The sequence below is a fragment of the Oncorhynchus gorbuscha genome, linkage group LG18 (genome assembly GCF_021184085.1).
Source record: "Oncorhynchus gorbuscha isolate QuinsamMale2020 ecotype Even-year linkage group LG18, OgorEven_v1.0, whole genome shotgun sequence".
Lineage (NCBI taxonomy): Eukaryota > Metazoa > Chordata > Actinopteri > Salmoniformes > Salmonidae > Oncorhynchus > Oncorhynchus gorbuscha.
Window position 1 is genome coordinate 37,110,347 of NC_060190.1, and position 16,246 is coordinate 37,126,592.

At 44.7% G+C, this 16,246-nt stretch overlaps 1 long non-coding RNA gene across 1 annotated transcript; it reads right to left on the minus strand.

The window, feature by feature from the left end:
• Positions 1-9,952: 9,952 nt before the first annotated feature.
• On the minus strand, positions 9,953-11,299 carry LOC124002619. Its single transcript, XR_006833088.1, has 3 exons — positions 11,080-11,299; positions 10,595-10,866; positions 9,953-10,518 (listed from the first exon to the last, which is right to left on the minus strand). It is a non-coding gene; the product is annotated as an uncharacterized LOC124002619 (long non-coding RNA).
• Positions 11,300-16,246: the final 4,947 nt, after the last annotated feature.

Consider the following 16,246-nt stretch of genomic DNA (forward strand, 5'->3'; position numbering starts at 1 on the left):
AGGCTGTGTACAATATAGAGCCTAAAATGTATTTGCAGTTCATGTAATTCTCTATAAGTAAGAGCATATGCTGCATGAATGTAGTTAATGTAATGTACTATATCACGTCACATTTCTCATCGATCCTTTTTCATCCCAGCACTCAGACACATGCATGCGCACACACACACACACACACACACACACACACACACACACACACACACACACACACACACACACACACACACACACACACACACACACACACACACACACACACACACACACACACACACACACACACACACACACACACACACACAGTAGTAGCGTCTGACATGTGACAGTCCGGAGGTGATTTGTGGAGGGTCGTGTGACCATGCAGTCAGAATGAAAATTAATATGACACCAGGGACCTGCAGAGACAGGGAGAGGGAGGGGGAGAGGGTGAAGCTTTCCACAGGAGGGGTGAGGAGGGAGGGATTGAGGGGTGGGGAAGGAGGGAGAGAGGGGAGTGAGGGGGACATAGAGGGTGAAGCGGCAGACTGAGGGGTTTCAGGCCAAGCTCTCAAGACTGAGCAGAGGGGGTGAGGTTGTGTTTGAGGGGGTGAAGGGAGAGAGGATGGGGTGAGAGATTTTGGGATGAGAAGTTTTGAAGACTCAGCACTGGGAGGAAAGATGAGAAGGGGTGAGAAGGGGTTGGGGGGGTGAGGAGATAGGCTCAGGGGTATTAGGTCTGAAAAATGAGCACATCCATCTGCCATGTAAAGAGATGGAAATGGGGACGAAGGGAAAGTATAAACTTCAACTATAGCTTTGGCAAATCGGATAGGACATCTACTTTGTGGCGTGATACAATGCATTTTTCCAACTATTGTTTACAGACAGATTATTTTACTTATAATTCACTGTATCACAATTCCAGTTGGTCAGAAGTTTACATACACTAGGTTGATTGTGCCTATAAACAGCATGGAATATTCCAGAAAATGATGTAATGGCTTTAGAAGCTTCTGATTTGCTAATTTCCATCATTTCAGTCATTTGGAGGTGTACCTCTGGATGTATTTCAAGGCCTACCTTCAAACTCAGTGCCTCTTTGCTTGACATCATGGGAAAATCAAATGAAATCAGCCAAGACCAAATAATTGTATACCTCCACAAGTCTGGTTCATCCTTGGGAGCAATTTCCAAACGACTGAAGGTACCACGTTCATCTTTACAAACAATAGTACGCAAGTATAAACACCATGGGACCACACAGCCGTCGTACTGCTCAGGAAGGAGACTCATTCTGTCTCCTAGAGATGAACGTATGTTGGTGCAAAAATTGCAAATCAATCCCAGAACAACAGCAAAGGACCCTGTGAAGATGCTGGAGGAAACAGGTACAAAAGTATCTATATCCAAAGTAAAACGAGTCCTGTTTCAACATAACCTGAAGGCCTCTCAGCAAGGAAGAAGCAACTGCTCCAAACATCCACAAAAAAGCCAGACTACCATTTGCAACTGCACATGGGGACAAAGATCGTACTTTTTGGAAAAATGCCCTCTGGTCTGATGAAACAAAAACCGAACTGTTTGGCCATAATGACCATCTTTATGTTTGGAGGATAAAGGGGGAGGCTTGCAAGCCGAAGAACATCATCCCAACCATGAAGCACGGGGGTGGCAGCATCATGGTGTGGGGGTGCTTTGGTGCAGGAGGGACTGGTGCATGTCACAAAATAAATAAATTGGAGGAAAATGATGTGGGTAAATTGAAGCAAAATCTCAAGACATCAGTCAGGACTTTTAAAGCTTGGTTGCAAATGGGCCTTCCAAATGGACAATGACCCCAAGCATACTTCCAAAGTTACACCAGCTCTGTTTTTTTATTTATTTTATTTCACCTTTATTTAACCAGGTAGGCTAGTTGAGAACAAGTTCTCATTTGCGACTGCGACCTGGCCAAGATAAAGCGTAGCAATTCGACACATACAACACATAGTTACACATGGAATAAACAAAACATACAGCCAATAATACAGTAGAACAAAAGAAAACAAAAAGTCTATATACAGTGAGTGCAAATGTGGTAAGTTAAGGAAATAAATAGGCCATGGTGGCGAAGTAATTACAATATAGCAATTAAACACTGGAATGGTAAATCGGCAGCAGATGAATGTGCAGGTAGAGATACTGGGGGATACTGGGGGAGAAAAATAAATAAATAAATACCAGTATGGGGATGAGGTAGGTAGATGGGCTGTTTACAGATATGCTAAGTACATGTGCAGTGATCTGTAAACTGCTCTGACAGCTGGTGCTTAAAGTTAGTGAGGGAGATGTGAGTCTCCAGCTTCAGAGATTTTTGCAATTCGTTCCAGTCATGGGCAGCAGAGAACTGGAAGGAAAGACGACCAACGGAGGAATTGGCTTTGGGGGTGACCAGTGAGATATACCTGCTGGAGTGCGTGCTACGAGTGGGTGCTGCTATGGTGACCAGTGAGCTGAGATAAAGTGGGGCTTTACCTAGCAGAGACTTGTAGATAACCTGTAGCCAGTGGGTTTGGCGACGAGTATGAAGCGAGGGCCAACCAACGAGAGCGTACAGGTCGCAATGGTGGGTAGTGTATGGGGTTTGGTGACAAAACAGATGGCACTGTGATAGACTGCATCCAGTTTGTTGAGTAGAGTGTTGGAGGCTATTTTATAGATGACATCACCAAAGTCGAGGATCGGTAGGATGGTCAGTTTTACGAGGGTATGTTTGGCAGCATGAGTGAAGGATGCTTTGTTACGAGATAGGAAGCCGATTCTAGATTTAATTTTGGATTGGAAATGTTTAATGTGAGTCTGGAAGGAGCGTTTACAGTCTAACCAGACACCCAGGTGTTTGTAGTTGTCCACGTATTCTAAGTCAGAGCCGTCCAGAGTAGTGATGCTGGACGGGCGAGCAGGTTCGGGCATTGATCGATTGAAAATCATGCATTTAGTTTTACTTACATTTAAGAGCAGTTGGAGGCCACGGAAGGAGAGTTGTATGGCATTGAAGCTCGTCTGGAGGTTAGTTAACACAGTGTCCAAGGAGTGGCCAGAAGTATACCGAATGGTGTCGTCTGCGTAGAGGTGGATCAGAGAATCACAAACAGCAAGAGCAACATCATTGATGTATACAGAAAAGAGAGTCGGCCCGAGAATTGAACCCTGTGGCACACCCATAGAGATTGTCAGAGGTCCAGACAACAGGCCCTCCAATTTGACACACTGAACTCTATCAGAGAAGTAGTTGGTAAACCAGGCGAGGCAATCATTTGAGAAACCAAGGCTGTCGAGTCTGCCAATAAGAATGTTGTGATTGACAGAGTCGAAAGCTTTGGCCAGGTGAATGAATAAAGCTGCACAGTAATGTCTCTTATCGATGGCGGTTATGATGTCGTTTAGAACCTTGAGCGTGGCTGAGGTGCACCCATAACCAGCTCTGAAACCAGATTGCATAGCGGAGAAGGTATGTTGGGATTCGAAATGGTCAGTAATCGGTTTGTTAACTTGGCTTTGGAAGACCTTAGAAAGACAGGGTAGGATAGTTATAGGTCTGTAGCAGTTTGAGTCTAGAGTGTCTCCCCCTTTGAAGAAGGGGTTGACTGTGGCAGCTTTCCAATCTTTGGGAATCTCAGACAATATGAAAGAGAGGTTGAACAGGCTAGTAATACGGGTTGCAAAAATTTCGGCAGATAATTTTCGAAAAAGAGGGTCCAGATTGTCTAGCCCAGCTGATTTGTAGGGGTCCAGATTTTGCAGCTCTTTCAGAGCATCGGCTAACTGAATTTGGGTAAAGGAGAAATGGTGGGGGCTTTGGTGGGTTACTGTGGAGGGTGCAGGGCAGTTGACCGGGGTAGGGGTAGCCATGTGTAAAGCATGGCCAGCCGTAGAGCAATTCTTATTGAAATTCTTAATTATAGTGGACTTATCGGTGGTGACAATGTTTCCTAGCCTCAGAGCAGTGGGCAGCTGGGAGGAGGTGCTATTATTCTCCATGGACTTTACAGTGTCCCAGAACTTTTTGAGTTAGTACTACGGGATGCAAATTTCTGTTTGGAAAAGCTTGCGTTAGCTTTCCTAACTGCCTGTGTATATTTGTTCCTAACTTCCCTGAAAAGTTGCATATCACAGGGGCTATTTGATGCTAATGCAGAACGCCACAGGATGTTTTTGTGCTGGTCAAGGGCAGACAGGTCTGGCGTGAACCAAGGACTATATCTATTCCCAGTTCTACATTTTTTGAGAGGGGCATGCTTATTTAAGATGGTGAGGAAGGCACTTTTAAAGAATAGCCAGGCATCATCTACTGACGGGATGAGGTCAATGTCATTCCAGGATAGCCCGGCCAGGTCGATTAGAAAGGACTGCCCGCAGAAGTGTTTCAGGGAGCGTTTGACAGTGATGAGGGGTGGTCTTTGGGTCGCAGACCCATTACGGGTGCAGGCAATGAGGCAGTGATCGCTGAGATCTTGATTGAAAACAGCAGAGGTGTATTTGGAGGGTGAATTAGTTAGGATGACATCTATGAGGGTGCCCGTGTTTACTGATTTGGGGTTGTACCTGGTAGATTCATTGACCATTTGTGTGAGATTGAGGGCATCAAGCTTAGTCTGTAGGATGGCCGGGGTGTTAAGCATGTCCCAGTTTAGGTCACCTAGTAGCACGAGCTCAGAAGATAGATGGGGGGCAATCAGTTCACATATAGTATCGAGGGTACAGCTGGGGGCAGAGTGAGGTCTATAGCAAGCGGCAACAGTGAGAGACTTGTTTCTGGAAAGATGAATTTTTAGAAGTAGAAGCTCAAATTGTTTGGGTACAGACTTAGCCTGCAGAGTTCTGTATTACTTTCTATCTTTGCAGTAGATTGCAACACCGCCCCCTTTGGCAGTTCTATCTTGGTGGAAAACGTTATAGTTAGCAATGGAGATTTCAGGGTTTTTGGTGGTTTTCCTAAGCCAGGATTCAGACACGGCTAAGACATCTGGGTTGGCAAAGTGTGCTAAAGCAGTGAGTAAAACAAACTTAGGGAGTAGGCTTTGAATGTTAACATGCATGAAACCAAGGCTTTTACGTTTACAGAAGTCAACAAATGAGAGCACCTGGGGGGTGGGAGTGGAGCTAGGCACTGCAGGACCTGGATTAACCTCCACATCACCAGAGGAACAGAGGAGAAGTAGGATAAGGGTACGACTAAAGACTATACTAACTGGCCGTCTAGCACGTTCAGAACAGAGAGTAAAAGGAGCAGGTTTCTGGGCACGATAGCATAGATTCAAGGTATAGTGTACAGACAAAGGTAAGGTAGGATGTGAGTACATTGGAGGTAAACCTAGGCATTGAGTAATAAAGAGAGAGATATAGTCTCTAGATATGTTTAAACCAGGTAATGTCATCGCATATGTAGGAGGTGGAACAACATGGTTGGTTAAGGCATATTGAGCAGGGCTAGAGGCTCTACAGTGAAATAAGACAGTAATCACTAACCAGGACAGTAATGGAGAAGGCATATTGGTATTAGAGAGAGGCATGCATAGCCAAGTGAACATATGGGTCCAATGAGTGATTGGGCTGGCTGGGGACCCGGCGATTCAGACAGTTAGCAGGCTAACAAGCTAACAGTTAGTAGGCCGGAGCTAAACAAGCTAGCAGCTAGTAGACCAGGGCAAGCTAGCAGTTAGCAGGCCAGGTTAGCAGGCAAGCAGTTAGCATGGGCTAGCAGTTAGTAGACTGGGCGGGCAAGCTAGCAGTTAGCAGACGTGGTTAGCAAGCAAGCAGTTAGCAAGGGCTAGCAGTTAGCAGATCGGGCAGGCAAGCTAGCAGTTAGCAGACCATGGCCCGGCAGTTTAGCAGTTAGCAGACTGGGTTAGCAAGCAAGCAGATAGCAGGGGCTAGAAAGTTAGCCTTTGGGGGGTGGAACATCGCAAAGTCTGTTTTTGCCTCTTCGTACGGTGACGTCGATAGACCAGTCGTGGAATTAGTAGGGTTCCAAGTAGCTCTAGGTAGCTAGCAGGCCGATATTGTAGCCCAGGAGTATGCTTCGGTGGTAGCACAGGAGCCCTGGCCGGGCTAGCTTCAAGCTAAATTGGTGCTTGCTCTGGGATGGAAACGCTAGCCAGGAGTAGTCACCCGGGATTGCGGTTAGCTAGTTGTGAAGATGCAGATGAAAATGTTCAGTTTGCGGTAGGAATCCGGGGATAAAAATAACAGGTCCATTATGCTCTGGTTAGTCAAGTTGTTCGAACTGGCAAGAGCTTTCCGAGCTGAAGGTTAGCTGATGACCGCTGGCAATGGTTTGCTGACTGATATCTGGTAGTTAGCTGGCTGGCTTCAGTTGAGGGATTCCAGACCCGAAGTAAATATAAATACTTTAGGAAAAAAAAGCAGATCCACGCCACATTGGGTGAGGCGGGTTGCAGGAGAATATTTAGATGATGAGGTTTAGCTAAATATTTTAAAGGATATGCAACGAAAAATATGTAAAACGATATATACAAGGAACACGACAGGACAAGGACGTCTGACTGCTACGCCATCTTGGATACAATCAGGAGGAATGGGCCAAAATTCACCCAACTTATTGTGGGAAGCTTGTGGAAGGCTACCCAAAATGTTTTACCCAAGTTCAACAATTTAAAGGCAATGCTACCAAGTACTAATTGAGTGTATGTAAACTTCTCACCCACTGGGAATGTGATGAAAGAAATAAAAGCTGAAATAAATCACTCCCTACTATTATTCTGACATTTCACATTCTTAAAATAAAGTGGTGATCCTAATGTACCTAAAACAGGGATTTTTTTTAATGAGGATTAAATGTCAGGAATTGTGAAAAACGGAGTTTAAATGTATTTGGCTAAGGTGTATGTAAACTTCTGACTTCAACTGTATACTAGATCATACAGTATATATGTGTGAAATTTGTTTTGATTTAGAATGGGCATTATCATGCACCTTTCGGAACAGGGGCAGGGGGAGAAAAGACATGTCATCCGTATGCACTTAAATAGCAAATGGAGGACGCTTTTCCTGTGGTTCATTTTCATGCCAGCCAGGTAGGTTACTTCAGTTGTAAAGTGAAGTAATGTGCTTAATACTAGGAAAGTTGAGAAATAAATATAGTTTGCCCAGCCTATAGAAAGCTGAAGGGATCGACCTCTTTTTAATTGAGGCCCTCAAGGCTTTCTTATGGAAGTGCATGTCTCTTGGTAGGCCGTCACTGTAAATAAGATGACTTGCCTAGTTAAATAAAGGTTACATAAATACATTGAATAAAAATATAAACACAAAATATAATGTTTTGGTTCCATGTTTGAGCTGAAATAAAACATCCCAGAAATATTCCATAAGCACAAAAAGCTTATTTTCTCAAATGTTGTGCACAAATTTGTTTACATCCCTGTTAGAAAGCATTTCTCATTTGCCAAGATAATCCATCCAGCTGAAAGGCGTGGCATACCAAGAACCTGATTAAACAGCATGACCATTACACAGGTGCACCCTGTGCTGGGGACAATAAAAGGTCAATCTAAAATGTGCAGTTTTGTCACACAACACAATGCCACAGATGTCTCAAGATTTGAGGGAGCATGTAATTGGCATGCTGACTGCAGGAGAGCTGTTGCCAGGTAATTGGATGTTCATTTCTCTACAATAAGCTTCATCCAACGTCTTTTTAGATAATTTGGCCGAGTTCCCCATGGTGGTGATGGGGTTATGGTATGGGCAGGCATGGCAATATGAATGCACAAAAATACAGTGACAAGATCCCAATCATTTCCCTCATTTGCGTGAAGAAAAGTCGCAGAAAAAGTGGTCGGGCCTTCTGAGAATTCGTAGGCGAATGAGTAAACATCCACCAGCATCCGTTCTATTGGCCAACGTGCAATCGTTTGGAAAACAAAATGGATGATATATGATCAAGACAATCTTACCAACAGGACATAAAAAAACTGTAATATCTTATGTTTCACCGAGTCGTTGCTGAACAACAACACGGATAATATGCAGCTTTTCCAAACATCGGCAGGACAGAGAAGGTACAGTCTCTTGCGAAAGTATTCACCCCCTTGGCATTTTCCCATTTTGTTGCCTTACAACCTGGAATTAAAATAGATTTTGGGGGGGGATTGTATAATTTGATTTACACAATATGCCTAACACTTTGAAGATACAAAATATTTTTTGTGAAACAAACTAGAAATAAGACAGAAAAACAGAAAACTTGAGTGTGCATAACTATTCACCCCCCAAAGTCAATACTTTGTAGAGCCACCTTATGCAGCAATTACAGCTGAAAGTCCCTTGAGGTATACCTCTATAAGCTTGGCACATCTAGCCACTGGCATCTTTGCCCATTCTTCAAGGCAAAACTGCTCCAGCTCCTTCAAGTTGGATGGGTTCCGCTGGTGTACTGCAATATTTAAGTCATACCACAGATTCTCTATTGGATTGTGGTCTGGGCTTTGACTAGGCCATTCCAAGACATTTAAATGTTTCCCCTCAAACCACTCGAGTGTTGCTTTAGCATTATGCTTTGGGTCATTGTCTTGCTGGAAGGTGAACCTCCATCCCAGTCTCAAATCTTCTGAAGACTGAAGCAAGTTTCCTTCAAGAACCTCCCTGTATTTAGCACCATCCATCATTCCTCCAATTTTGACCAGTTTCCCAGTCCCTGCTGATGAAAAACATCCCCACAGCATGATGCTACCACCACCATGCTTCACTGGGGATGGTGTTCTCGGGGTGATGAAAGATGTTGGGTTTGCCCCAGACATAGCGTTTTCCTCGATGGCCAAAAAGCTACATTTTAGTCTTATCTGACCAGATTACTTTCTTCCATATGTTTGGGCAATCTCCCACATGCCTTTGGCAAACACAAATGTTTTTCTTTATTCTTTTAGACAATTACTTTTTTCTGGACACTCTTCCGTAAAGCCCAGCACTGTGGAGTGTACAGCTTAAAGGTGGTCCTGTGGGCAGATACTCCAATCTCAACTGTGGCGCTTTGCAGCTCCTTCAGGGTTATCTTTGGTCTCTGTTGCCTCTCTGATTAATGCCCTCCTTGCCTAGTCCATGAGTTTTGGTGGGCGGCCCTCTATTGGCAGGTTTGCTGTGGTGCCATATTCTTTCCATATTTTTTATAATGGATTTAATGTTGCTCCGTGGGATGTTCAAAGTTTCGGATATTTTTTTTTATAACCCAACCCTGGTCTGTAATTCCCCACAAGTTTTTCCCTGAACGGTTTGGAGAAGTCCTTTGTCACTTGCTTGGTGGTGCCCCTTGCTTAGTGGTGTTGCAGACTCTGGGGCAGTTCAGAAAATGTGTTTCTATACTGAGATCGTGTGACAGATCATGTGAAACGTAGATTGCACACGTGGACTTTACAGTTTTTTCCAACTGCTTACACGGTTTCAAAACTCTACACACAATTCCCAAAACTGCACACAAAATGCCTCACATCTCCTTCAAAATGTACCATTGCATTCAAAATGCCATAAACACATGTCAGAATGAAGCGTTTGCATCAAATGGCAAACATTGCTTTCATAATAGTATATTTTTGGATATACCATGTAAACACTGTTGTTCTAAATCTAAAGCTCTTTGGTCTTTCATAGGCTTATATCTACATTTCAATACAATGTTCTGCAGTGAAAGTAATCTGCTGAGAGGGGTAACAAGTACACTGTAAACACCAATGCAATGTAGAAACAGAAAATATTTATTTGGCCAAACATTACTGTTGTATACAGTAGCATACAACAACCCCATAAACATATGTAAACCAAAAGTATATTCTTTAGAATACAGTAAAGAACACAATTGTGTGTGTGGGGTCCCGGGGTGGCAGTCCAGGAATTGGTAGGGAGGGCAGTCACCAGTGCTAAGCTACGCTTCATCTCTTCTCCGGCCTGGGTCTGGCCACAATACTTCATCTACATCACAAGATACGTTTTCTCTTGCCAAACATCGAGGGAAGTATCTCCTAGCATGGCGTATCCAACCTTGGACGGAGAAAACCTCTATATCCCCACATGCATCCTCCATTGCCTGGAGAAGCGGCATGCAGGCATAGGGTTGGCAATCATATACTTTCCAGCGCCAGGCTGAGAAGAATTCCTCTATGGGATTTAGAAAAGGTGAATATGGAGGTAGGTACAAAACTACAAATTGTGGATGGGTGGCAAACCAGTTTTGAACCAGAACAGCCTGGTGAAAACTAACATTGTCCCATACAACCACAAATCTAACAGGCTCCTGATCTGGATCAGGAGCATCCAGAAAAGTGAGCATATGGCCGGTGTTGTACGGACCCAGTGTGGCATTGTGATGGAGGACCCCGTTTTGAGTGATGGCAGCATATTACCCCCACGCTGTCCAGGAACATTGGTAATTGCCCTCTGTCCTATTACATTTCTTCCGCCGCGCCTGGTTTTGGTGATGTTGAAGCCAACCTCATCCACATAAATAAATTCATGGCGAATTACATGGGCATCCAGCTCCAATGCTCTCTATAACAGACAAAAGGATATACAGATGAGTAAATATGGTATGTCTGAAGTACTAGAAGTAATGTTGCATACATACCTCTACAAAGTCATGTCGCAAATTCTTGACTGTCAGAGTTTCTCTCAAACGGCACCTTGTAAAGTTGTTTCGTCACTCGGTGCCGTTGGAGGATACGTTGTATAGTCGACAGGCTTACAGCATGGATGTTGTTAAATATGGTGTCATTGTTCAAGTTATGCTCTCTTATCTCTCAAATCCTAATTGCATTGTTGGCCAAAACCATATTTATAATTGCAGTCTCTTGTACATCTGTAAACAAGCGTCCTCCATGATGTCTTTGCATTTCCACTCTGTACAGAATTCAAACACAGTATGTGTTCAGCATAGGAACTGTAAACAATGTACAAAAAAGGTAGTACAGCATGATAACCAACATCATTCATTCAATGCAGTGCAGTAAATTGATGGCTTAGAGTTACAAATGTTTATGCAATACTATGCAGTCATACGTATTTTACAGTACATTACTGTAATGCTAAAATAGTCATTAGATAGTTGCATACCTGTTCTCATTTCTGAAGGTTCAAATTATGGACGCCACTGTAAATCGACTCAAATTGGGCTGGACTCTTAGTCAAGCCTCTCTCATGGTAAACCGTGGTTGATCACATAATCAACAAGTGTTGCCCTAATCTCATCAGAGATGGCTCTCCTTCCTTCTCTTCTTTGCCCTCGTCCTCTTCTTCCTCTTCCTCCTACTCCTCTTGCTCTCTGTCCATTGTTGGCATCCATTGTTCAAAACAGGTAATCTGACCTTTGACCTACTTATAGGTCTATACTACAGTAAAGCAGTGATTGGTTAGTGATCAGTTAAGCTATTAGTGTTTGCACATGTGAGGAGTGTGTGTGTGAGACCTGGTGAATAAGTGTAGCATTTTGATTGGTTGTGTTTGGAAAAGGAAATGAGTCACTTCCTGTTTTTTTGTGTTTTAGGTAGGGAATTGTATGTAGTGATTTGAAAAAGGTGTTTTATTCAATTGACAGTTGAGTCACAGGCTGAGAAATAGCTTATGGTTTTGGATATTTGGTGTGTAGTTTTGCACTTTGAGTGAGAGGTTTCCCAAAAAAATAGTGTGACATGAAAAGATTTTGTGTGTAAGCAGTTGGAAAAAACTGTAACTAATTATGCGACTTCTGAAGGTAATTGGTTGCACCAGATCGGATTCAGGGGCTTCATAGCAAAGAGGACGAATACATATGCACGCACAACGTTTACAGATTTTTTTGTTTTAATTTTTTTTGAAACAACACATTTTTTTCATTTCACTTCACCAATTTGGACTATTTTGTTTATGTCCATTACATGAAATCCAAATACAAATCCATTTAAATTACAGGTTGTAATGCAACAAAATAGGAAAAATGCCAAGGGGGATGAATACTTTTGCAAGGCACTATACGTCTTGTAAGACAAGGGGTGGGGTGTGTGTCTATTTGTCAATAACAGCTGGTCCGCGATGTTTAATATTAGACGTCTCTAGATTTTGCTTGCCCTGAGGTAGAGTACCTTATGATTAGCTGTAGACCACACAATCTACCAAGAGAGTTCCTATCTATATTATTGGTAGCTGTCTGCTTACCACCACAAACGATGCTGGCACAAAGACCTCACTCAACCAGCGGTATAAGGTCATAAGCAAACAAGAAAATGCTCATCCAGATGCTGCACTCCTAGTGGCCGGGGACTTTAATGCAGGCAAACTTAAATCAATTTTTACCTCATTTCTACCAGCATGTCACATGTGCAACCAGAGGGGAAAAACTCTAGACCACCCTTACTACACATAAGAGATGCATACAAAGCTCTCACTTGCCCTCCATTTGGCAAATCTGACCATAATTCTATCGTCCTGATTCCTTCTGATTAACTAAAGCAGAAAGTACTAGTGACTCGCTCAATACGGAAGTGGTCAGATGCTATGCTACAGGACTGTTTTGCTAGCACAGACTTGAATATGTTCAGTGATTCATCCAATGGCATTGAGGAGTATATGACCGCGGTCATCGGCTTCATCAATAAGTGCATCAACGGCGCGTCCCCACAGGATTACAGGCAACATCCGCATCGCGCTGCTTCTTTCAAGGAGCAGGACACTAATCCGGACACTTATACGAAATCCTGCTATGCCCTTAGATGAACCATCAAACAGGCAAAGCGTCAAAACAGGATTAAGATTGAATCTTACTACACCGGCTCTGATGCTCAGATGTGGCAGGGCTTGAAAAACTATTACGGACCAGCCACGAGGGAAACCCAGCCACGAGCTGTCCAGTGGCACGAGCCTACCAGACGAGTTAAATGCCTTTTATGCTCGCTTCGAGGAAAGCAACACTGAAGCAAACATGAGAGCACCAGATGTTCCGGACGACTGTGTGATAACGCTCGCCGTAGCCGATGTGATCAAGACCTTTAAACAGGTCAACATTCACAAAGCCGCGGGGACAGATGGATTACCAGGACGTGTGCTCAAAGATTGCACGGACCAACTGGCAAATGTCTTCACTGACATTTTCAACCTCTCCCTGACTGAGTCTGTAATACCTACATGTTTCAAGCAGACCACCATAGTCCCTGTGTCTAAGGAAGTGAAGATAATCTGCCTAAATGAATACCACCCCGTTGCACTCACGTCAGTAGCCATGAAGTACTTTGAAAGGCTGGTAATGGCTCACATCAACAGCATCATCCCGGATACCCTTGACCCACTCCAATTCACATACCGCCCCAACAGATCCACAGATGATGCAATCTTAACCGCACTCCACACTGCCCTTTCCCACCTGTAGAAAAGGAACAGCTATGTGAGAATACTGTTCTTTGACTACAGTCCAGCGTTCAACCCCGTAGTTCCCACAAAGCTCATCACAGTACTTCCGGCGCCGACAGAGATGGCCGCCTCGCTTCGCGTTCCTAGGAAACTATGCATTTTTTTTTTTTACGTGTTATTTCTTACATTAGTACCCCAGGTCATCTTAGGTTTCATTACATACAGTCGAGAAGAACTACTGAATATAAGATCAGCGTCAACTCACCATCAGTATGACCAAGAATATGTTTTTCGCGATGTGGATCCTGTGTTCTGCCTTACAAACAGGACAACGGAATGGATCGCATGCAGCGACCCAAAAACAACGACTCCGAAAAAGAGGGAAACGCGGCGGTCTTCTGGTCAGACTCCGGAGACGGGCACACCGTGCACCACTCCCTAGCATTCTTCTTGCCAATGTCCAGTCTCTAGACAACAAGGTTGATGAAATCCGAGCAAGGGTAGCATTCCAGAGGGACATCAGAGACTGTAACGTTCTGTGCTTCACGGAAACATGGCTCACTGGAGAGACGCTATCCGAAGCGGTGCAGCCAACGGGTTTCTCCACGCAGCGCGCCGACAGAAACAAACACCTTTCTGGTAAGAAGAGGGGCGGGGGCGTATGCCTTATGGCTAATGAGACATGGTGTGATGAAAGAAACATACAGGAACTCAAATCCTTCTGTTCACCTGATTTAGAATTCCTCACAATCAAATGTCGACCACATTATCTACCAAGAGAATTCTCTTCGATTATAATCACAGCCATATATATCCCCCCCCCAAGCAGACACATCGATGGCTCTGAACGAACTTTATTTAACTCTTTGCAAACTGGAAACAATTTATCTGGAGGCTGCATTCATTGTAGCTGGGGATTTTAACAAGGCTAATCTGAAAACAAGACTCCCTAAATTTTATCAGCATATCGATTGCGCAACCAGGGGTGGAAAAACCTTGGATCGTTGTTACTCCAACTTCCGCGACGCATATAAGGTCCTGCCCCGCCCCCATTTCGGAAAAGCTGACCACGACTCCATTTTGCTGATCCCTGCCTACAGACAGAAACTAAAACTAGAGGCTCCCACGCTGAGGTCTGTCCAACGCTGGTCCGACCAAGCTGACTCCACATTCCAAGACTGCTTCCATCACGTGGACTGGGATATGTTTCGTATTGCGTCAGATAGCAACATTGACGAATACGCTGATTCGGTGTGCGAGTTCATTAGAATGTGTGTTGAAGATGTCGTTCCCATAGCAACGATTAAAACATTCCCTAACCAGAAACCGTGGATCGATGGCAGCATTCGCGTGAAACTGAAAGCGCGAAACACTGCTTTTAATCAGGGCAAGGTGTCTGGTAACATGACCGAATACAAACAGTGCAGCTATTCCCTCCGCAAGGCTATCAAACAAGCTAAGCGTCAGTACAAAGACAAAGTAGAATCTCAATTCAACGGCTCAGACAAAAGAGGAATGTGGCAGGGTCTACAGTCAATCACGGACTACAGGAAGAAATCCAGCCCAGTCACGGACCAGGATGTCTTGCTCCCAGGCAGACTAAATAACTTTTTTGCCTGCTTTGAGGACAATACAGTGCCACTGACACGGCCTGCAACGAAAACATGCGGTCTCTCCTTCACTTCAGCCGAGGTGAGTAAGACATTTAAACATGTTAACCCTCGCAAGGCTGCAGGCCCAGAGAGGCATCCCCAGCCGCGCCCTCAGAGCATGCGCAGACCAGCTGGCCGGTGTGTTTACGGACATATTCAATCAATCCCTATACCAGTCTGCTGTTCCCACATGCTTCAAGAGGGCCACCATTGTTCCTGTTCCCAAGAAAGCTAAGGTAACTGAGCTAAACGACTACCGCCCCGTAGCACTCACTTCCGTCATCATGAAGTGCTTTGAGAGACTAGTCAAGGACCATATCACCTCCACCCTACCTGACACCCTAGACCCACTCCAATTTGCTTACCGCCCAAATAGGTCCACAGACTATGCAATCTCAACCACACTGCCCACTGCCCTAACCCATCTGGACAAGAGGAATACCTATGTGAGAATGCTGTTCATCGACTACAGCTCGGCATTCAACACCATATAGTACCCTCCAAGCTCGTCATCAAGCTCGAGACCCTGGGTCTCGACCCCGCCCTGTGCAACTGGGTACTGGACCTCCTGACGGGCCGCCCCCAGGTGGTGAGGGTAGGTATCAACATCTCCTCCCCTCTGATCCTCAACACTGGGGCCCCACAAGGGTGCGTTCTGAGCCCTCTCCTGTACTCCCTGTTCACCCACGACTGCGTGGCTACGCACGCCTCCAACTCAATCATCAAGTTTGCGGACGAAACAACAGTGGTAGGCTTGATTACCAACAACGACGAGACGGCCTACAGGGAGGAGGTGAGGGCCCTCGGAGTGTGGTGTCAGGAAAATAACCTCACACTCAATGTCAACAAAACTAAGGAGATGATTGTGGACTTCAGGAAACAGCAGAGGGAACACCCCCCTATCCACATCGATGGAACAGTAGTGGAGAGGGTAGCAAGTTTTAAGTTCCTCGGCATACACATCACAGACAAACTGAAATGGTCCACTCACCCAGACAGCATCGTGAAGAAGGCGCAGCAGCGCCTCTTCAACCTCAGGAGGCTGAAGAAACTTGGCTTGTCACCAAAAGCACTCAAAAACTTTTACAGATGCACAATCGAGAGCAACCTGGCGGGCTGTATCACCGCCTGGTACGGCAACTGCTCCGCCCTCAACCATAAGTCTCTCCAGAGGGTAGTGAGGTCTGCACAACGCATCACCGGGGGCAAACTACCTGCCCTCCAGGACACCTACACCACCCGATGTCACA